Consider the following 25,000-nt stretch of genomic DNA (forward strand, 5'->3'; position numbering starts at 1 on the left):
TTGTAGTTTATTAGTTCACCCATCCACCTGCAGAGCATCTTGTAGTTCATTAGTTCACCCATCCACCTGCAGAGCATCTTGTAGTTCATTAGTTCACCCATCCACCTGCAGAGCATCTTGTAGTTCATTAGTTCACCCATCCACCTGCAGAGCATCTTGTAGTTCATTAGTTCACCCATCCACCCATCCACCTGCAGAGCATGTTGTAGTTCATTAGTTCACCCATCCACCTGCAGAGCATCTTGTAGTTCATTAGTTCACCCATCCACCTGCAGAGCATCTTGTAGTTCATTAGTTTACCCATCCACCTGCAGAGCATGTCGTAGTTCATTAGTTCACCCATCCACCTGCAGAGCATGCTGTAGTTCATTAGTTCACCCATCCACCTGCAGAGCATGTTGTAGTCCATTAGTTCACCCATCCACCTGCAGAGCATGTTGCGGAGCCGGGGCTACCTTGTGTCCTCATTCCACTTGCCTTGTGTGTGGTAAGGAGACATGTCAGTGGAAGAGAATAGTAAGGAGACATGTCAGTGGAAGAGAATAGTAAGGAGACATTTCCGTGGAAGAGAATATAAGGAGACACGTCAGTGGAAGAGAAAAATAACGAGTTGAACGCAGCAAAGCTGAATGGTGTAACGAACCATTTACTGCTGAGGACGCAGAGACAACGCCCGTGTATCTACCTTAAATTCTTCGGCTTGTGCACTCTGCCGAATTTTTTTCTTTTTTTTCTTTTTGGTGACCGATCGTCTGCCACCATGGGGTTTCTGATTAATTAGAGACCTATTTTCACTTGGGAAGATTATACAAGTGGGTGCTTCGGTGGATTATATAATTTGTAGAAGTTGTAGAAGTTCCTGCGTATACAGCGAATTAAGGCTATGACAAGTTTTCATTTCGCTAGATGGCTGTGACTAAGAACATTAAAAGAGAGATTATGCTATCTAATATAATATATACAAAGATCGAGCAACGGTTCCGACAATTTTATATTTGTCGTAGTCGTAGTTTGTTTTCTTAAAAGACGTAACTTCTCGAATATCAATCTTCTCTCACGAACAGTTGCAGCTGATCTCGTTTGGAAGAGAAACTCCAAGCCATGAACAGTTAAAACCACTATATTTATTCAAGAACGGTTGAACACAGATGAGATTGGAGACATCGATGTTATGCGTGTCACGCGCTCAACGCTTTACGCCTGTTGTTTTTATATGAACATCGAATTCCATGCAACGACGATAACGACTTCCGTGCGGTAAACAGTTGTCTCTTTTTGGGGTTTTGCTCCTTGTCTTCCTAACCTTCTCACAGCTGATTCCATAATGAAGAGTTCTGTGCGACCGTGAAAACATGGACTGTCAGGTTCTATCAACCAAACTACACAATTAAGTCTTATTTCCTTCATAAAATATAATGTTTTAAAATTAGAGCAGAGGTGTGGTGTTGTTGTTTTTCCTCCAGTTATAGAGTTGTGTTAAAATGAACAAATAACAAATATAACCCAAAACAATTAGATGCACACACACACACACACAAACAATGTTCTGTTCATTTCGGAAAAGCATTTGTATCCGGTTACGTACTCAAACCAAGCGTTGGTGTCATATTCCTTCCTTTGAATTTTACACTCGATTGGTCGAATCGTCAAGTAATCCCATTCAGAACTACTATTTGGTTTTACAGTGTTGGTTCACGAAATAATCAAAAGGTTAGCTTCGCCCTCCCCCTTCCCCCGCCCTCCTAAAAGCAGTGCGTTTCGTCATGCTTTCTCGCTGCAAGACGTAAATTGACTCGGTTTTTCGTTACAATGGTCAGCATACATACACATGTAGTGACTCGGGTTTTCGGTACAATGATCAGTTTTCAGATAGTGACTCGGGTTTTCGTTACAATGGTCAGCATACATGTAGGTTACACACTTGAGTTCTAAATATCGTGCATATTTTCCCTAGGGTCGATTTTCAGGTATTACCGAGCCTCTGGCGAGGTAATACCTGGAAATCTACCCGAGGGAAAATATGCACGATATTTAGGACGAGGTGTGTAAGCTTTTTATCCCATTCCTCCGACGTTTTTATTAAAAAACACCACTTTTTGACACAAACTCTGCGAGTGCCTGTTTTCTGCTGGCCAAACCTTCAGCGACCGCAAATCGTGTCATCAAATTCATGTGCGAAACGAGAAACGAGTCCTCTTTTGTCTTTTCGGTAAACGCGCCATAAAACGTCTGCTTTTGTATTTAGTCATCAATACTGCTTAAGAAAACGAATTACAGAGATTGCGCAGTTCAATGCATTCGAAACTGTGCAGTTACCGGCCGGTTTCAGTCGGTGACCCAAGTCGGTTGTCAGAGGCATTACGATGATGATAATTGGTTTTAACGTCCTCTTAGAACCAATTGGCCTATCTTGGGACAGGTAGAGTTGATATGCTTTATGGGGGGACAGGACACTGGACAGACATGCAAACAGAGAACACATATGATCGTGTTATAGATCTGGAAGTCTGTTGTTGCGATATTTCAAAATGGGGATGGAAGTAAAGATTTTGTACGCTGTATATAGTTGGAGTGGAGCGGTTTTGTAGGCTTATTTGCTTTTTATTTATGTAAAATATTTTTCAGACTTTTGGATAATGCCAAAATAATGTAATAAATAACTGGCTGAATAAGTAAATAAATACGTAACTAGAAACATAATAAAAAAATTAAAAAAATAAAAAATAAATGAAAATAAAACATTATTAGCCAAATAAGAATATTAAATATAACTTGCTAAAATAATATATCAGAATTGGGAACTTAAGTTCAGGTAGGAGGAGGGCGGTGTATGTGATTTAGCCTTGTTTGAATAGAGCATGGCATTACGCCAAAAAGACTGCGAGTGTGTGATTCTACAAGCGATGAGGATGATTGCTGAATTTGTGCCTATTCGAGCTGTTGTGCTTCAGTGTTCAAATTTGAATTACTTACTTCTTCAATCGTCATTATTTAGGTGAGCCTTACTTTGATGCCTGGCTTTCAGTCTTAGGCCAGTAAGTTATCTGTACTGTACTGCGGTAAGCTTAGTTTTGTTCTGCTGGTCTATTCAATGTAGGTCAAAACGTGTAAATCTATCTGCCTGCATGACCTGAACCTACACACCGTTGTTTACTTTAAAATTGAAAAATAACACACGCAAGATCCGACCTTCTTCGCCACCTGGATTTTGTGTGCTTTTTTTTATTTATTGTTTTCAATTTTTTTTATTGCAGATTGAATCGACATTCACAATTAACAAGGTATATATGTCAAAGTTCTCGGAAGCTTCAAGCACGTTTACACGCGTGCGTCACGGAGCCTTCGACAACCGTGAACAACTTTTAAGCATGGATTCTCAACAACAACAACAACAACGGACGTTGTGCAATTTGTAACATTTACATTGTTACGGCAAGTTTGAGATACGGTTGGAACTTGACATAATGGAGGTCTTTGCTGTCACAGTAGCACAGTGACCCACTTGGCGACCAAGGACACGATATATCACAAAGATATGGTGGTTCACCAACACCATCCAAGGACACCATATCTAGAACACTAGAGAGGTCCACACAGTGGGGGGGGGGGGGGGTATTTTTCAGAACGTGTACGTGTAACTTCGTCAAATGCATCTTTCACGACGCACGTTTGCCAGGATCTTCACGTCATGTGTATGTGGACCAAATCTCTTCGACGTGTACGGCCGGGTCACGTCAAAATCTACACGTAGGCGTACACGTCTTCGACACACGTATAGTGCTTCTAGAACTCTGTAAAAACACAATCACAGTAAGTCATTTGATAATGATTTGTGCTTCTCTACAATGCAACCTCTCCGCACATAAAATGACTGCGTTCTTTTGCGTCTTACTCTCAGGACGTTGGAATCTGAAACGAGCCGAGCACTTGTTTGGCGTGATGGTCAGTCAATAAAACGACAAGGCTTGGACACGATAGAACACTGACTTAGTGAAGTATAAGACATGCTTCCCCTCAATGCAATCTCACCACACCTACAAAATCTCTTCGTGTCTTAGTGTCTGATGCTTTGTGGACTTTAACCAGAAACGGGACGAGCACGTGGTTGGCGTGGCGGTCAGTTACAAACATGACCAACACTAACTTGCTGAGTACAGACATCCTTCCCCTCAATGCAATCTCACCACATATACAAAATCTCTTCGTGTCTTAGTGTCTTACGCCTTGTGGACTTGAACCAGAACCGGGACGAGCACGTGGTAGGCGTGGCGGTCAGTCACTATCATGACCAACACTAACTTACAGAGTGCAGACATCCTTTCCCTTCGTGTAATCTCACCATACCTAAAATTACTTTCTTCATTTGCGTCTTACGCTTACTGGATTTGAACCTAAAATGGGCTAAGCACTTGGGTGATCTCGCAAACACGCGTTTTACGGGCTGGGCTATTCTCACTTCAGACAGGCAGACGACATGACGACATGGAGCGAAGATTTGGACGGCTCGGACAGCCCTCTCTCGGCTTCCGTTTGACCGTGGTCTTTGCTGGCCTGTCTTGCCATTTACCCTGTCCAGGGCGATCACGTAAAGCCTTGGCCTTTCGCGTTAACACTCAGCTTAAGGTGTTTTTGTGAGTCACTTCCTCCCTCAACCTTTGCTTGTGGATTAGGGACTGCTGGCTCATTATGAGTGACAACAGTTTGAGAGTGTGGTTATTGGGGGAGGGGAGTGGTGTGTGTGTGTGGGTGGGGGGGGGGGGGTAGGTAGTGGTGTGGGGGGGGGGGTATCTCAAGTTCTTGCCGCGATCAGAAGACAGATGATGGTAAGATGGGAGAGAGAGGGAGAGGGGGATAGAGATAGAGAGGGAGAGATTGAGGGGAGCGAGAGAGAAGGAGATAGACATAGAGAGAGAGAGAGAGAGAGAGAGAGAGAGAGAGAGAGAGAGAGAGAGAGGGGAAGAGAGAGAGAGAGAGAGGGGGGGATATAGTGGACGATGGAAATGATGACACAGGCCAACAGTCCTTGTTTTGGGGTAAAACACAAGTCGACATGAATCAATATTGAAACAAACAGACAACACATACATCGATATACAACATTGTGAAAAAGAGAGAGGAAGGGGTGGAGAGAGAGAGAGAGAGAGAGAGAGAGAGAGAGAGAGAGAGAGACGGACAGAGACAGAGAGAGACAGAGGGAGAGGGAGAATACATCATTAGTCCGTGGCATAAAAAATAAGAGATACATGTATTACAAATACATCCATCTAGTCCCCAATTAAAATGTTGAGTAGCCATTCATGCAATCCGCTTTATTACTCTGCCATCCTTTTCGGCTCTCTTCCTCAGTGCAACCGCAGTACAGACATCTGACATACATCTATCAATCCGATACCACGCCAAGACATTGCACATGACAATGATGACAACTGTTAAAGGGCAAATGACAATGATGACAACTGTTAAAGGGCAACTGACAATGATGACAACTGTTAAAGGGCAACTGACAATGATGACAACTGTTAAAGGGCAAATGACAATGATGACAACTGTTACAGGGCAACTGACAATGATGACAACTGTTAAAGGGCAAATGACAATGATGACAACTGTTAAAGGGCAAATGACAATGATGACAACTGTTAAAGGGCAAATGACAATGATGACAACTGTTAAAGGGCAAATGACAATGATGACAACTGTTAAAGGGCAAATGACAATGATGACAACTGTTAAAGGGCAAATGACAATGATGACAACTGTTAAAGGGCAAATGACAATGATGACAATTGTTAAAGGGCATGCATTGAGCACTACCGAGACTTGTGCAGACAAAACCGATACCGTTTTATATCTCCCCGCCCAGCTCTGCTCAAGAAATCGCAAACTTTAAAAATAAAAATAATGGAAAGAGCCACGACAGAAAAGCAGCAGCGGAAGAGATATATATAAAATAAAGATCGGCTTACACAAAGTGCAATATTCCCGGGCCAAGTGGGGGGGGGGGGGGAGGGGGGTGAGGAGATAAAGACGGTGGACGAAGGACTGTGATCCGTTACAATACTTTACATGTCTTCATTTGATTCTCAAGAGATCGTGTCGCTGTCGTGTTTCCCGGCTGTGCAACTAGTCACACACCGAGCAGAGTTATCTACGACTTACCGTTAAACCCCAGCCCCTGTCTTGCTTAGTCTTAGCTACAGCATACCAATACTTCTCGTCTGCTCCACAATAGGTGACCATGCATCATGGACAGTCTGATACAAGTTTACTGAGTCATTTCAGAAACTCTTTTCCTTTGTGGTTGCCACAACAGTGCGGCAAAAGTCCGCTCTCCCTCGCACAGGCGAAAGTTCTACGATTCTGGAAAGACATGTGTATGCACCATTCTTTGCAGAAACAAATTGAATACTGCAAAGAACAAACAGAGCACAGGTGGAACGAATCGGGACAAACGGACACACCAACGAACGGTCAACGGGCGCATCTACGATGACTCAATCCTGAATCATACACAGAGAAGAAGGGAGAGGGGAACAGTCACCAAGGGCAGGACACATCCTACACCATGAAGAGTCCAATGCACGCTGTCGTGACTGCATGTCCGTCCTGTTCGATGGCAAGCCATACGTTATGACTCCTGTGCTACCAATGTTCCCAAGTGCCCAACAAATCTTGCAACAGACGTACTACGTTTCTTGCATTCTCCCCTACCCCACCCCCCCCCCCCCCCCCCCCAGTATAGTCTCTAACATAATTTGTTATACTTATACTACGCCACATAAGAAGCTCGTTATGAGCGTTTTTGACTGAACGTTGCTGTGAACTTATTTATTTAATAGACACTGTACTGCACTGTTTGTACATTGCATAATATGAGGAATAAATGAGTAGGGTACCCAACAACATAAAATCTCCTTTTGGCAAAACATATACATATATAAAATACTCTTTGGACACAAACACGTCCAAAAATAGCAAAATGCTCGGTTTTTTTTTTCTAAAGAGTGTTCTTCTCATAGAAACTTTAGCATCAAGATTACAACCTAAACTACATCATGCATGACTGGGCATGTAGTTCTCAATAAGGTCGTTTGCAAATAATGAACATAAAAGAGTGTGTGACAGCCCCGGTTGACCTTCTGCGACTGTCACGACAACAAACACAAACAATAAAGAATCCAACCAACGTCCTAAAATCTCTGACTGATGAAAGTGTCCGCATTCTCTCTATATCTATCGTACAGCAACGAGTCCAACGCTGCGGGTGTCGGCAACTTATCCCCCATCACAGCAATCCCTGTCGTACGACAAATCAGCCGCCATGTCTGGAGATACCGTCACACATTTACGCGCTCTCGCTGTAAGACAAATCAACCCTAACGGGAATCTGTGATTGGTACAGTACCGGGTATCCCATGTTGGATACAAATCAACCGCCACCCCTGTCACCTTCTTTACAGCTATTGTGGTAGGCTATAACTTAAGGGTGCTCCATATGCCGTTCAGAGAGCTGTTAGTGCATGCGTTGCTTAGTTCTGCTGAAGTGGATTTTTAAAAAGTTCTGCTAAAATTTCGAGTGGACAACTATGACTTAATAGTGACAAGTATTTTTTCTTGTTACCTTCCTTTCTGTGTAAAATAATGATCGTGTAAATCTCAGCAGATCTGTTCAGATTTGCACAACAGACGAGCGCATTCTTCTGCTCTTATACCTGCCAGAAGTCAACAACCTGGCTACACACACGCACGCACACACGCACACACACACACACACACACACGACTCTCGACCCTCGCCATCCCCCATCCATTTATCCCCTAACCCCCAACCCCAGTTCTTTCTACAAGAAGACGCCAGGCGAAAGAGAGAAGACGACAGGTGACACGTTTCTTCGCGGGCCTGACAGTTATGTTTTCTGCGTCAACTTTACGCCTCGCGGAGGAACTTGGTGGAATAATAATGATGTTGCTGCCATCATGCAGAATGTCGGCTGATTCAACGCGCCAACCGCTACTCAGAATCTGAACTGAGTGAGCGACTGACACTCAACATGCTTTATTTTTACTGTGGCTGTTATAGGGAGAACCAGCTTCACCTGTTGTGATTTCAGCTAAAAACTCTGCCTATAAAGTTAAAGCTCCCCTTCTTCTCGTGTAAACCGTCTATTTGTAAATCACCACAAAGTTGCCCACGTCTTACATGGGACGACCGCGTCCTTCCAAAAGTTTGGACACATTTTAGTTACCAGGTTCAATCGTGTTGCTTTCTGTCAGGAGTGTTGTTGTTGTTGTTGTTCATCGGAAATAAATTCGCGAATATATCCCTGTATACATTACAAAATAAATTCCACAAAAATGCCACTCTGCAACGGAAAGCTTGCAGGTATGCTGCAGATTTGTGGTGAGTCCAGGCAGAAAGTACTCTCTAAATTTGGTACTGAAAAGAAGGGACTCAACTCCAGCATCTTTTTTATTTTCAATAACTCTTCCGGGGATACAACGTTTCGTTTTGTTACATGTATTTATTAGTTTACATAAAGACTATTAACAAACAAAAAAGGGCGGGGTGGGGGGGGGCTACTCAGAAGAAAAAATCGACACAACTTCTGCCTTCACATCTCAGTAATACGAGGCTCAGCCACCTCAGATCCACTCCTAGAATATCACGTTTTCCACAACCTGGTCTCGGCATTCCAAGACCAAACAAATGCAACAACAGATGTCAAGACAGAACCGCACAAAACCAGTGACGTGGAAGAAACAGTGCCGGGGTAAAGTCTCACGTCATACCGTGTAGGCTAGGCTAGTAGCTAGCCTACGTGATGGGAAATCTAATTAGGTTTTAACCGTCGTGACTAATGAAAGGCGAGCATTTATGACAACCGAGAAAAATAATGACGGTCTGTGACGTCCTGAACCTCTCTCTGTCTCTGTCTGTCTCTCTGTCTCTGTCTCTGTCTCTGTCTCTGTCTCTGTCTCTCTCTCTGTCTCTCTCTCTCTCTCTCTTCATTTTATTTATATAAAATAAGAATGAAATATTATGAAACTAGGTGTTGAAGTTACCACTTGTTCGCCATTTTCTGTTATCTGAATGTGTATTGATTAACATTTTGGAACGTGTACATAAGCAGTCTGCTTGTTAACGTTCTTAATGTTGTTATTGTTTGTTGTTGGGGCGGGGATGTAGCTCAGTCGGTAGCGCGCTGGATTTGTATCCAGTTGGCCGCTGTCAGCGTGAGTTCGTCCCCACGTTCGGCGAGAGATTTATTTCTCAGAGTCAACTTTGTGTGCAGACTCTCCTCGGTGTCCGAACACCCCCGTGTGTACACGCAAGCACAAGACCAAGTGCGCACGAAAAAGATCCTGTAATCCATGTCAGAGTTCGGTGGGTTATAGAAACACGAAAATACCCAGCATGCTTCCTCCGAAAACGGCGTATGGCTGCCTAAATGGCGGGGTAAAAAACGGTCATACACGTAAAATTCCACTCGTGCAAAAAACACGAGTGTACGTGGGAGTTTCAGCCCACGAACGCAGAAGAAGAAGAAGAAGTTTGTTGTTGTATCAAAGAAAATGAATAAAACACGTTTAAAACAAGAACTAGACTGACATCACACACACAAATCTTTCTGTGCATGATGTTTCCCATGGCAACTGGCCCATTTGGGGTGGGAAATAATCCCGTCTTAACGACCATTTTGTTTTGAATAAGAATGACTTTCCACGCGAAATATCTCTGGAATGAACTAGCATTTCCCACACCAATGAACTAGCATTTCCCACACCAATGAACTAGCATTTCCCACACCAATGAACTAGCATTTCCCACACCAATGAACTAGCATTTCCCACACCAATGAACTAGCATTTCCCACACCAATGAACTAGCATTTCCCACACCAATGAACTAGCATTTCCCACACCAATGAACTAGCATTTCCCACACCAATGAACTAGCATTTCCCACACCAATGAACTAGCATTTCCCACACCAATGAACTAGCATTTCCCACACCAATGAACTAGCATTTCCCACACCAATGAACTAGCATTTCCCACACCAATATATACCAATTCCAGAAATAACTCTGTCGGGTAGTTATGGGTTGTGGAAAAAGTTGCTTTCTCTAGTTTTTTTAACTTGCTTTTCCATAGAAACACTGAGGCAAGTTACACGTGACATTCTAGACTTGCCTAAGAGTTACTATGAAACAAGGGGAAGCTACTCTTCCGCAACCGACTTTGTTTTTTTTCCGAACATCGTACATAAGCCGAGTTTGGATGGGACATAATCCCGTATAATAACCGACGGAAATTGTCACAAAAAGATTGATATCGCACATACTCACCCCTCTCTGCGTTTTAAACAGCTATTGGCCGACTTTCGGTGATTTAATCCCCAATTTCTGTAATGACTTTAGATTTGCTGCAAAAAGAGGGAAGATGCTGATGTAACCGAGTGCACTACGATCACCTCGGGAAGCGAAGTGCAATCAAACAGGATTGAAAATGTTAGGGCTAATTTCTTAGCCCTATAAAAACTGTTATGCAAACCCGAAGGTTTCCATGAACATACAGACAATTGGAAACCACCAGACCCTATCACAAACAGAATTCTACAATACACCGGTGTTGACTTTTAAAGGCCAACAACAGAGTCTGCTGTGAAAGGAGCGGTAGCCTCCCCTGTCACACTATGAACGCTCAAAACAAGCAGTTTAACATATAGAACTATTGAGTGATCTCACACGTTTATGAGTGAAACAGCGTGTGTTATACTGCCAACGAGCAAGCGTTTCCTTCACCAATTAGACAAGTTTGTTTGGGAAATGATTAGGCTTTAACGAAGAGTTTTTATTTGTTTTTTTGTTTGTTTATTTTGTTTCTTTCAAAAATGAGAGTGACAATACACGCGTTCATATGTCCACACAGCCGCGCATGTGGCAAAGGAACTAACGTTCCCAAAAGCAATTATCAGAGCTCAGATGGGATGCAATTGCGTTTTAACAAACTTTGGGAAATCACATACGATCTTATCTCTACACAGCCTCCTCTGCTGCGAATAAACTAGCGTTAATTTTCATTTTGAATGGACACACACACACACACACTCACACACACACACACACACACACACACACACACACACACACACACACACACACACACACACACACACACACACACACACACACACACACACACACATTGTATTAAACCAAGCTTTTAAAAACACCACGGAAGCCACACTTTTTTGTTAACGCTTTACCCTTTTTAATGGTGTGAATCTCGATATAAATACTCTCTCGTGTGGGCAGTTAAACGTCAGCTGTACTTTCACGGCTGCCATCCCTAAGCATGCTAGACCATAATGCCTCAATATGGCGCCGTCCACGATTCTTAATGAGTTTGAAAATAAAACCCGCACTAGCACTGAACCCTTGAAACCGTATCACAAAGTACAGGCGCACCATTGCGCGACTCACCTTGACAAGAAAAGTTCGAAAATGGATGACATGAATGCCGCTTGGTGTCGGCAGTTAGCAAAACGCTGAATCTTATTTTACATCGCCGAAAACGTTTCCATCAATTATTCAGAAATGCCCAACTTTTTCACCGGGAGGGAAAGGTAACGGAAAGGAGTGACAGTGTCTAAAGCTTAAGAAAACTGTCGAAACTTGCATGGCCATTTGGGTAAATTTGCCTAAATGAATAATTCCCAGTGAAATCACTGGGGTCGACTGTTTCAATCTTGTGATAGCGTTGAGGGGACCAGTCCTGCATCGCATAATACATGTAGACAAATTCTGGAAATAACTCTGTCAGGTGAGTATGGGTTGTGAAAGAGTGAATACTCTTGCTTGTATTGAGGCAAACTTTCCCACGTGCTCCGTGTCCTTGTGCAGAGACACATCCTCGCTGGTGGCTTCCATATATATATATACATTCACGTGGACAAGTTTGTCTCAATAAAAACAAGAATATTCAACCGTTCAAAACCCACACAAGCCCGACAGAGTTACTTGCGAACACCGTCAACTCTTTGTGCCGCTCTTGAAGTGAATTATGAACTTGCCCGAGTACCGTATAGGCGGTGGCGGCGCTTAGCTGGTCGTGTGTGTATATTCTAAGAATGGTCCCCTCTCACCAAAATTCTAGAGACCGGTCTTTCGCCGGTCTTGCAGCGACAGCACACTAAACATAGAAGACGGTTTTGGGTGGTACCTGCATGTGAGGCAGAACAACTCGATCTAATCATTTATCGGACGACTGATTGTGCAGAAAATAATAAGGCGCAAAAAACAAACAAAATGTTTCCGATTCTCCGACCGACCCTATTTTTCCTCCCGTCCCTAGAATTTGTTCTGACCCTTCGAAAAAAAAAGTTACAAATAAGAAAACTCGATTTTGGGTTTGTCATCGCAAACTAACATACTTTTCTACTTTTGTGTGGCCTATAAAAAAAAGATAGAAAAAGGAGAAAATAGAACAGAACCATGAAAAATAAAGGTAGTAAAAACAGTTTTCACGATGGATTTGTGACTAATAAATCGATGGATCGATTGATTGATGGTAGGATTTTGTTTAACTTTCCTGTCTTTTATTGTTTTCCCGTTCAACACCCGTGTATCCATCATAACCCCCCTCCATTTTCATTTTGTCCTGAGATGTCACCACGAAGACTCCAGACCTGCTTATACCGAAGGGACCACCAAGCTAGCCCCGAAGCACACACACCAGTGCTAGTCCCCTGGTCGTGTGTAGAAGAAAAGGGGCAGGCAGTCGCTAAAGTCTGAACACAGTCCGCGACAAGGTGTTCGCCAAGGTGCTCTTCGATGGCCTCATCTGTTCCAACACCGGTCTGTTTGCAGCCCGCCTTTCAGCCTTTTCGCTCAGAACTTTTTTCTTGGCCTTCGCAGCTGTTTCAATACCGACTGCCCACGCGCACCTCTTTGCGCATCTTTTCCCCTCTCTCTCTCTCTCTCTGTTTCTGTTTTTGTGTGAGATGCTTCCACTCTGAAGATGCTTTCAAAGTCAGCTGTTGTGTCTGTCTATCCGTACGTCTCTCTCTTTCCCCCTCTCTCCCTCTCCCTCTCCTTCTCTCTCTCTCTCTCTCTCTCTCTCTCTCTCTCTCTCTCTCCTCTCTCCCCACTTCCTCCCTTCCTCCCTTCCTCCCTCTCTCCCTCCGCCACCATCTATCAATTCAGCTAGACAAAGTTCCATGAAGCTAAGAATAATCTACAAAAGGCATCTAGAAAACATAGTATTCGATTTCAAATTAGGTAGATTTTTTTTGTTAAAGTGTCAAAAACATCTTCATGTTCTCAGATTGTGTAACTACCTGCCTGCTCCATTGCTTGTTCACTGTTGCATCGATTTCTATTCTGGAGAAAACTGCAGTGTCCAAATCCTCGCATCCACCTTTGCACTCTCCAGGAAGCAACTATAATCATAACTTCATAACTTCATATATAAACATTTTCCCGAACTAGCGCTTTTCTATTTAGACGACAATAATCTTTTCCAGTTTTCAAAAGAAAGGAGAGACAGATACCCCAAGAAGAAAAAAACAGAAATAAATAAACTGTCTGTAATTTCAAATATTGTCAAGAATGCCTTTGTAAATTTCCCTTTCTCTCCGTAACACAGCGAAAGCATGTGTATACATCTTCTTTTCGCTTATCAATATTAGCAACTGCTTCAAATCCCTAGCTATGTGGGCGTACATTTGACAAATACTGCATGTTTTTGTGCTCATTTTCAGAAAATTAACCGGTTCTTGTCCGGGAATTAAAAGAAAACTGCAGGATATTCTATACACTTGAATCGTGTTGCCCTTCGCATTCTTTGTCGTCTCAAGCGAGCCTCTGCACTCAGTATATAACACACTGCATGCAGCTGTTCTCATTCGGAGCCACCTCTGGAGTGTTTTACCTGAGGCGGTTTAATAGGAAATGTAATGGCAGGTTGATGTACTGCACAATTGATTACTCTGTAATTATTACAGGAATAGTAAAACGATCTTTAGTGCGTTTCTGTCGATTTGTGTGTCGCGGCGTGCGTATGTGTATGCATGTGAGTGCTCTTGCTGTTTCTTTTCATTTCTTAATCATAAAGTTCATCTTGATCATGAAGTTCAGACATGTTCTTCATGATCTCTGTTCGTATAATGTTCTGCTTGCTCCCTTGCTTGCTCATTCTTGTATATCATTTTCTATCCTGAATGTAGCTGCGGTGTAGACAAATCCATGCATCTACCAATTCGCACTCTCCAGGAAGCAACTATAATCATTATATCTATATAAGTATTTTCCCGAACTATTGTTTTGTTTCAGATAACAATAATCTTTCGCACTACTGAAGTGTACAACTTAATCATGGTAACACCGAAACCTTTTAAACCGTCAGTATAACAGCCTTTAGTACTTTGCTTTGCATTGCCAGCTGTCTATGAGTGAACATCTTCTGTTTAATATTACAGACATCTTCCTTCACGTGTATGCAGTTATGTTCTTCCTTTCATTCTTTTATTACGTAACTAGCCTTTCCTTTAAGCCATAGTACATTAGTCCCTCTTTATAGAGCTGGCCAGATGCAAAAAAAGCGTTTTCATGCTCATTGTTGTAGCCTCGTTAACTGAAGAATCGTCATTGTCATTGTCATTGTCATTGCCATTGCCATTGCTATTGTCATTGTCATTGCCATTGCTATTGTTATTGTCATTGTCATTGCCATTGCTATTGTCATTGTCATTGCCATTGTCGTTGTCATGGTCATTGTCATTGTCATTGCCATTGCCATTGCTATTGTCATTGTCATTGCCATTGCTATTGTTATTGTCATTGTCATTGCCATTGTCATTGTCATTGTCATTGTCATTGCCATTGCCATTGCTATTGTCATTGTCATTGCCATTGCTATTGTTATTGTCATTGTCATTGCCATTGTCGTTGTCATGGTCATTGTTATACACACGAATACGATCTCGTTCAAAGCCTTAAATCTGCCAGGCATGCTTTTAACGCGGATAACAATATCCTTCTGCCGTGACTCACACTATGCAACAACGAGTCAAGTCAACCCTGTGCGTATGTTTTAAATTCAAAATGACAGCCTCTCGAACGGACGAAATACATGAATACTTTATATAGAAAGGACATTATGCCAGTGGGACTTTACGTCGAAAGAAACGGTTCTGTACATGCCGAGCTGAAACTCCACTTTAAATGGAGAAACGGTTCTGTACATGCCGAGCTGAAACTCCACTTTAAATGGAGAAACGGTTCTGTACATGCCGAGCTGAAACTCCACTTTAAATGGAGAAAGGGTTCTGTACATGCCGAGCTGAAACTCCACTTTAAATGGAGAAACGGTTCTGTACATGCCGAGCTGAAAGTCCACTTTAAATGGAGAAACGGTTCTGTACATGCCGAGCTGAAACTCCACTTTAAATGGAGAAACGGTTCTGTACATGCCGAGCTGAAACTCCACTTTAAATGGAGAAAGGGTTCTGTACATGCCGAGCTGAAACTCCACTTTAAATGGAGAAACGGTTCTGTACATGCCGAGCTGAAACTCCACTTTAAATGGAGAAACGGTTCTGTACATGCCGAGCTGAAACTCCACTTTAAATGGAGAAACGGTTCTGTACATGCCGAGCTGAAACTCCACTTTAAATGGAGAAAGGGTTCTGTACATGCCGAGCTGAAACTCCACTTTAAATGGAGAAAGGGTTCTGTACATGCCGAGCTGAAACTCCACTTTAAATGGAGAAAGGGTTCTGTACATGCCGAGCTGAAACTCCACTTTAAATGGAGAAATGGTTCTGTACATGCCGAGCTGAAACTCCACTTTAAATGGAGAAACGGTTCTGTACATGCCGAGCTGAAACTCCACTTTAAATGGAGAAAGGGTTCTGTACATGCCGAGCTGAAACTCCACTTTAAATGGAGAAACGGTTCTGTACATGCCGAGCTGAAAGTCCACTTTAAATGGAGAAACGGTTCTGTACATGCCGAGCTGAAACTCCACTTTAAATGGAGAAACGGTTCTGTACATGCCGAGCTGAAACTCCACTTTAAATGGAGAAAGGGTTCTGTACATGCCGAGCTGAAACTCCACTTTAAATGGAGAAAGAAACGGTTCTGTACATGGCGAGCTAAAACTTCACTTTAAATGGAGAAATGGTTCTGTACATGCCGAGCTGAAACTCCACTTTAAATGGAGAAAGAAACGGTTCTGTACATGCCGAGCTAAAACTCCACTTTAAATGGAGAAAGGGTTCTGTACATGCCGAGCTGAAACTCCACTTTAAATGGAGAAACGGTTCTGTACATGCCGAGCTGAAACTCCACTTTAAATGGAGAAACGGTTCTGTACATGCCGAGCTGAAACTCCACTTTAAATGGAGAAAGGGCCACACAGTGTTTGGCTCAGGGCCAGAGTGAATAATTGCCCTGATAATCTTGAAGGAGACCTTAGTCTAAACCAACTGTCTAATCTGGAATGACGGTTGGTCTAATTTAAATAACGGCTCAGTCTGAGAGAACTGTTCAATCTAAAATAGAATATAAAAAACATTTAAGAAAAAATTTATTAAATTTCTAAATAATGATTCCATCTAGAATAACGAATCAAAAAACAAACAAACAAAACTTTTTTCACCGGGATTTGACGGTTTAATAAATCAAACCGGCTTTAATATTATAGAATAACAGTATAATTATTTATTCAGTTTCATTAAGACAAATGGTTGAGTTTAATACTAATGCTTAAACCTGGAATAACAGAAGAAAAGAAAATCGCTGCCAGTATTCACTACATATGTATGTCTTTAAGAAAAAAAAGCCTCCTTTCAGTGCTGCATATATGTATAAAAGAAACTGACCAACAACCTGCTCGTTACAAGAAGTGGTGTATGTTCTTGAGAGTTTACGTGGTGGGTACTAGACTGTATGAGTAAATGACATGTAGAGACAGTAAAGCATGACACAGGACAGTATCTAAAATAAATGACACAGAAACGTTGATACAGCAGGGTATCTCACTTTAACAATATTTTTCAAAAAATCTTTCTTCTACGGGGCGTGTTAGCAGTGAAAACTAATGAACCCATGGCAGCTAATGACTGCCTGTGCTTATTCGAGATCGATTCGTTATAAAGGACATAGACGTTCTCGCGCCGCACTGATTTTATGATGTATGGCTTTTCCCAGTAAGGCGTGACATTATGTCAGAAGATATAAAATATCAACACTTTTTCAAGGCGTTGTTCGCGAGTGAAACAAGTACCGTTGTTTTAAATCCGTCAATGTAATAAAGTTACAGATTAATAGAAAATACCCAACACTTATTTGTAGAGAGCGCTTGAAACAGATGTGGGCTTTCTCCAGAAGAAGAAGCAGAAACAAAATAACAAGACGCACCAAATGAACCCTATAAACACAAGCCGTTCAGCGCAGTTCTGGATCTGTAGTTTGAAAGTTCATCCAGTGAAGAAATCACCTCGCACTCTCCCTTTCTCCAACCCCACTCCCATATGCACTATACCTCGCATCTGCGTTCGCTGCCAACATTTGTCAAACAGTTTCAACACGGATGTTAGCCACGTAATGAATGACCGAGTTTTGCTCACGTTCTAATACATGTTATCTTGGTTTGGCCTTGTTGTTATGAAACGGCAGTTTTCGCCGACGGAACTTAAAACAGAAAGAGGGCGGAACGTGTGTTAACTAATCAAGTTGTTTTCGTTTCATTCTGTTGATAAGCCCATCTTCGCTCCCTCCCTCCCTCCTTCCCTCCCTCCCTCCCTCTCCTCATCTCCCAAAACAGTCCAATAAATAAACATCTTTTTCTCTCTAAAAAAAAAAAAAAAACCCAACAGAAGCAGAGTTGATGAAGTTTTTTGTGCCACCCTCCCTCAACTCGCCCCTTGTCCCCATCCCCACCCCCCTCCCCCATCCACCTCCTTATCCCCCAATCTCCGTAAAACATTCCAGCATATAAACTATGTTTGCTCGCGTCAGTTCAGTGACTTTCTGTTCCACATATTTTCTCGTCATGGTACACGTGTTCGGTGGTAAACAGAAGCTAGATCATCGTGACAAACTCTCGCTGTCAATGTCATCAGAAATTATACACATACACAAAGTACGATGAGGAGAAAACTAAGTTAAAAAACAAAGGAATACTGAGACGAGGGTCGTGGTGTATGTGTGTGTGTGTGTGTGTGTGTGTGTGTGTGTGTGTCTGTCTGTCTGTCTGTCTGTGCGTGTGTGTGTGTAGAGCGATTCAGAGTAAACAACTGGACCGATCTTTATGAAATTTTACATGAGAGTTCCTGGGTATGATATCCCCAGACGGTTTTTTCATTTTTTCGATAAACGTCTTTGATGACGTCATAGCCGGCTTTTTGTAAAAGTTGAGGCGGCACTGTCACACCTTCATTTTTCAATCAAATTGATTGAAATTTTTGTAAAGCAATCTTCGACGAAGGCCGGACTTCGGTATTGCATTTCAGCATGGAGCCTTAAAAATTAATTAATGATTTTGGTCATTAAAAATCTGAAATTTGTAATTAAAATTATTTTTTTTTATAAAACGATCCAAAATTACTTTTATTTTATTCTTCATCATGTTCTGATTCCAAAAACATATAAATATGTTATATTCGGATTAAAAGCAAGCTCTGAAAATTGAAAATATAAAAATTATGATTAAAATTAAACTTCCGAAATCGTTTTAAAAACAATTTCATCTTGTTCGTTGTCGGTTCCTGATTCCAAAAACATATAGATATGATATGTTTGGATTAAAAACACGCTCAGAAAGTTAAAACGAAGAGAGGTACAGTAAAGCGTGCTATGCAGCACAGCGCAACCGCTAACGCGCTAAACAGGCTCGTCACTTTCACTGCCTTTTGCACTAGCGGCGGACTACGGTCATTGTGAAAAAATGCAGTGCGTTCAGTTTCATTCTGTGAGTTCCACAGCTTGACTAAATGTAGTAATTTCGCCTTACGCGACTTGTTTTGTTTTGTTTTGTTTTGGGGTTGTTGTTGGGTGGTTTTTTTAACAATTTTGCATTTTCTTGCCAATTTCGCAAACTTTTAGGTCTTGAATGAAAGAGGGACAGTTTTACAAATCCTCAAGACTTGGAGTTGACCCACAGAGGCAAAGACGACAACAATATTAAAACAAAACACACCCCAACAACAGACACTTACACTTACACTTACAGCAACAGACTGAGACAGCGACAGTAGTCCCATAACTCCAATCTTCTACTAGATCCTCCTTACCTTGGGAGAAGCGGTGAACGGCCCGAATCATATCCACGCTCAACACTCACACCAGGCGCCGCTCGCCGCCACAGTCGACAGCGTTGTGGTAGCCGCAGTCGTCGTCGGCGCCGCCACGGCCAACATCAACAACACTCACGCTTTCTTCTCTTCTCCGCCAGCAGACCTACTACGCCAGCGCCTACGACAACAACCAACCGCCACCGTACCGCTACAACAACGACCACAGCCAACGCCGCGATGCCCGCTCCTCTGTCTGTCCGAATCCAGCCACGCGTCGATACAACAACTCACGGGGAAAGACAGAGAGCAATACTGAAGAAAAGTGGGAGATGAAGGAAGCGGGGAGGGGAGGGGGGGGGGGGTAGAGAGGGGGGCGGAGGGAGAGTAAAAAGGGGAGAGGGGTAGGATTTAGGCGACGCCTAGCTAGGCCCAGACGAGGGGGGTCGGGGCGTAGACAACGTCTGGCAAAAAGCGATGAAAAGTTAAAAAGCGAGTTTCCCCGCTGATCAAATTGTTACTCAACTATCCAATTTTCTCTTCTCAAGTTTTCACCGCCACCACCGACACACTAAACACATTTTTTTTTTGAGAGAGAGAGAGAGAGAGAGAGAGAGAGAGAGAGAGAGAGAGAGAGAGAGAGAGAGAGAGAGAGAGAGAGAGAGAGAGAGACAGAGACAGAGACAGAGACAGAGAGAGAGAGAGAGTCTCACTCTCTCTAGCAGATTAACCATACCTGTCCCAAGATATGCCAATTGGTCCAAAGCGGACGTTAAAACTAATTTGTCAGTCAGTCAGTCAGTCAGTCTGTCTCTCTCTCTCTTTCTCTCTCTGTCTCTGTCTCTGTCTCTCTCTCTCTCTCTCTCTCTCTCTCTCTCTACCTGCACGGTTGGCCTAGTGGTAAGGCGTCCGCCCCGTGATCGGGAGGTCGTGGGTTCGAACCCCGGCCGGGTCATACCTAAGACTTTAAAATTGGCAATCTAGTGGCTGCTCCGCCTGGCGTCTGGCATTATGGGGTTAGTGCTAGGACTGGTTGGTCCGGAGTCACAATAATGTGACTGGGTGAGACATGAAACCTGTGCTGCGACTTCTGTCTTGTGTGTGGCGCACGTTATATGTCAAAGCAGCACCGCCCTGATATGGCCCCTCGTGGTCGGCTGGGCGTTAAGCAAACAAACAAACAAACTCTCTCTCTCTCTCTCTCTCTCTCTCTCTCTCTCTCTCTCTCTCTCTCTCTCTCTCTCTCTCTCGCTCGCTCTCTCTCTCTCTCTCTCTCTCTCTCTCTCTCTCTCTCTCTCTCTCTCTCTCTCTCTCTCTCTCTCTCTCTCTCTCTCTCTCTCTCTCTCTCTCTCTCCCTCTCTTGTTAAAATTGCGTGTTAGAACAAATTTAAAATTTTTCAGTTCCCCACATTTGCACTCCTCGACTCATTCATTGCACAAGATTACAGGTTGGCTTCATGTCTTTTTCGAGCGAGCGAGAAAGACAGAGACAGACAGACAGAGAGACAGCCGGCAGTTACAAACAGACCGACAGAGACAGTGATAGAAAAAGACACAGACGCAGAGAGAGAGAGAGAGAGAGAGAGAGAGAGAGAGAGAGAGAGAGAGAGAGAGAGAGAGAGAGAGAGAGAGAGAAAGAGAACGAACGAACAAACGAACGAACGAACGAGAGAGAGAGAGAGAGAGAGAGAGAGAGAGAGAGAGAGAGAGAGAGAGAGAAAGAGAACGAACGAACAAACGAACGAACGAACGAGAGAGAGAGAGAGAGAGAGAGAGAGAGAGAGAGAGAGAGAGAGAGAGAGAGAGAGAGAGAGAGAGAGAGAAAGAGAACGAACGAACAAACGAACGAACGAACGAGAGAGAGAGAGAGAGAGAGAGAGAGAGAGAGAGAGAGAGAGAGAGAGAGAGAGAGAAACAGACAGAGACTGAGAGACACACAGACACAGATAGACAAATAGGCATACAGACAAAACAAAACAAAGAAAGAAAGAAGAACACGCAAAATAAAACAGAAAGAAACGTTTCCACAGACTTCCTGCTGGTGTGCATAAAACACGTAGAAAGAATAATGATAAGAAAATGTCTGAAAGGAAACTGGAAAGGTGAAATGTATCAAATTGTAACCTGTATAATTTCTGTTTTTTCTTCGGCAGTCACGAGCCTGACAGAGCTCTGAAATCCATCGGTCTTTATTTAATTTGAGAGAGAGAACAAAACATATCACAAAGACAAAATCAAGATAATTGCAAAGAGTCCCGTATAAACTCTTCACCAGTTCAAAGAAGAGAAAGTAGGTGAAATCTTTATTTCTCTTGGTTTCAAAACATTGATTCAGATATTGTGCAAAATACAATGCCACATCCATGTAATGAGAGAGTTTACCACATGAAGGGAAACAACTAGCCTACATTCGGTTAATGTCGTCTGCGTCTCACTGGGAGTCACAGTATATGTTTCAATTCGAGCACGCATCGATGCTGACACAAAGCCATGTGGTCGAAAAAGGATATCGCCTTCAACAGAACTTAATCAACACACGAAGTGGAGCAAAAATGGTTTATTTCGGTTTAAAACACATACAGGCGTCTTTCAGCTATCGGCAAGAGTAACGTACCTTTCTTGGGAGGAACAGAGTAACGTACCTTTCTTGGGAGGAACAGAGTAACGTACCTTTCTTGGGAGGAACAGAGTAACGTACCTTTCTTGGGAGGAACAGAGTAACGTACCTTTCTTGGGAGGAACAGAGTAACGTACCTTTCTTGGGAGGAACAGAGGAACAAATGTGTGGGACAAAGGCGAGTTCGTTCAGCCCGTCCTTAATTGGACCCAAAGTCCACTTCGCAAAGTGTTTTTAACCTTCTTCTTCTTCTTCTTCTGCGTTCGTGGGCTGAAACTCCCATGTACACTCGTGTTTTTACACGAGTGGAATTTTACGTGTATGACCGTTTTTACCCCGCCATTTAGGCAGCCACACGCCGCTTTCGGAGGAAGCATGCTGGGTATTTTCGTGTTTCCATAACCCACCGAACTCTGACATGGATTACAGGATCTTTTCCGTGCGCACTTGGTCTTGTGGTTGCGCGTACACACGAAGGGGGATAAGTCACTAGCAGGTCTGCACACAAGTTGACCTGGGAGATCGGAAAAATCTCCACTCTTAACCCACCAGGCGGCCGCGGCCGGGATTCGAACCCTCGACCTTCCGATTACGAGGCCGACGTCTTACCACCCCGCCACGGGAGAAAATGAAAGTTTTACGCCCTCACGGCGAAGCCATTAGGGGCATGTTACACGGGAAAACCCGGCTTTGTATGAAAACCACCCCGCCACAGCGCCCGTCATCTTTTTAACCAAAACTCAGTGCGAAAAGCTCCGTGAGGCCAGCTTCGCGGAGTATACTTCGCGTGGTCGACTTTGCCCAATTAATAATACAAGGACAAGCTTAAAATCTAGCGCTCATGCTTTTTTTCTGCCAATGCATGTACGCGTCATCTCAACTGTTCAATCCGTTTACGGAGATGTTGCGGTCTTCAAAATAATTGTGTTAACTTGTCGCTGCGCCAACAGAAACACGAATGGCGTTAAAAGATGTCTAGCAGACGACCATGTTGGGCGGTCCGCGCGGATGAGTGGTGTGCCCTTAGACCGCTATATTTATCTCTTTTTTCTCTTCTTTTGTGAAAGTATTAGGTCACTTCAGCCTTTTTACCAAGTTTTGACTACATTTTTTAACATAGATTTTTTTCTATCGCAGCAATGGCGCACATTGGCGCTTTATCTTTGGTCACTTCAGCCTTTTTACCAAGTTTTGACTACATTTTTTAACATAGATTTTTTTCTATCGCAGCAATGGCGCACATTGGCGCTTTATCTTTGGTCACTTCAGCCTTTTTACCAAGTTTTGACTACATTTTTTAACATTGATTTTTTTCTATCGCAGCAATGGCGCACATTGGCGCTTTATCTTTGGTCACTTCAGCCTTTTTACCAAGTTTTGACTACATTTTTTAACTTAGATTTTTGCTTCTATCGCAACAATGGCGCACATTGGCGCTTTATCTTTGCTTATCTTTATCTTTTATATACTTATTATGCTAGCGATCATGTACAACGCCAAATACCCGTTTGACTTGGAATAATAGGCCGTGAAAAGTAGGCTATGCGCCGAAATGGCTGCAATCTGCTGGCCGATGTGAATGCGTGATGTATTGTGTAAAACAAATTCCATCTCACACGGCATAAATAAATCCCTGCGCCTTGAATATGTGCGCGATATAAATTGCATAAAATTAAAATTAAAAAAATAAATAAATCCCTGCGCTTAGAACTGTACCCACGGAATACGCGCGATATAAGCCTCATATTGATTCTTTCTTTCTTTATTTGGTGTTTAACGTCGTTTTCAACCACGAAGGGTTATATCGCGACGGGGAAAAGGGGGGGGGGGGGAGATGGGATAGAGCCACTTGTTAATTGTTTCTTGTTCACAAAAGCACAAATCAAAAAATTGCTCCAGGGGCTTGCAACGTAGTACAATGTATTACCTTACTGGGAGAATGCAAGTTTCCAGTACAAAGGACTTAACATTTCTTGCATACTGCTTGACTAAAATCTTTACAAACATTGACTATATTCTATACAAGAAAGACTTAACAAGGGTAAAAGGAGAAACAGAATCCGTTAGTCGCCTCTTACGACATGCTGGCGAGCATCGGGTAAATTCTTACCCCTAACCCGCGGGGGGGGACTCATATTGATTGATACCTGTCCTGGCTTCATTGTCATGGGAGCATCCTTTCATGTCGACACACCTGAAAAAGCCACCTCCGCCTGGCTGCTTTCTACGCACAATGCTCAAGTTTTGTTCAATTAAAGTCTCGCGGACGTCGCTAGGATTTCTTTTTGAGGGCAAATTTACCAGAATAGCCAAAAAGTTTCCACAAATTTCGTCAGTTTTCGGCAGTCTTTCGCGCGTCACCATTACATCGTTTGGGAAAAAGTTTGACAATCTTGCCGAATAACAGCAAAGGTTTCGACGATTTGAAATAAGTTCATTCGAAGTTTCGCCGACTGCCGGCTCCAAAGGACATCCCTGCCGTATTTAGTGTTATGGCCATAAGAAGCACGTCTACACCCGGACAATGTCCCTTTAAAAGCAAAGCATTTTCCCCATGCCTTTTACTCAGGACTTTTCGCCACTGGAAACACAAACCGGGCGAATGACAAAAGAGATCGAGTTACCAAGATGCATTTTCGTATGCAAAATTAATGCCCTCACAATCAAATAACAGTGCGCTAACTTTCTTCTTCCATTTATTGCGGAAGAGAGAGTGTTGGGTTGCTTCCCCAAAAGACGCCGTCGATTTGTCATGCATGGAAAAAAAACCGGGACTGGATTTAAGACCTGTCATCCATGAAGCTCAAACATTATTTCACAAATTATACGGCTGTAGCAATTCAAAGTGCGTAACTTGAGGCCATGCCATGGGAAGCTAACAATCCTTTCCCAAATCATCACATTAAACTTTTTTTTTAACTGCTAAAAGTGCATCCTTGCCTAGCCGAATAACGTTAACATTCATGGGAATAAAAAGTACATGGGGTCTACAATTATATACGTGAGGTGACGCCTATCAGCATATCTTACCAGGATGCAACATAATAAACTGTAGAAATTAATGTAAGGAATTCAGGCTTTGCA

This window comes from Littorina saxatilis, linkage group LG12 (genome assembly GCF_037325665.1).
Source record: "Littorina saxatilis isolate snail1 linkage group LG12, US_GU_Lsax_2.0, whole genome shotgun sequence".
Taxonomy (NCBI): domain Eukaryota; kingdom Metazoa; phylum Mollusca; class Gastropoda; order Littorinimorpha; family Littorinidae; genus Littorina; species Littorina saxatilis.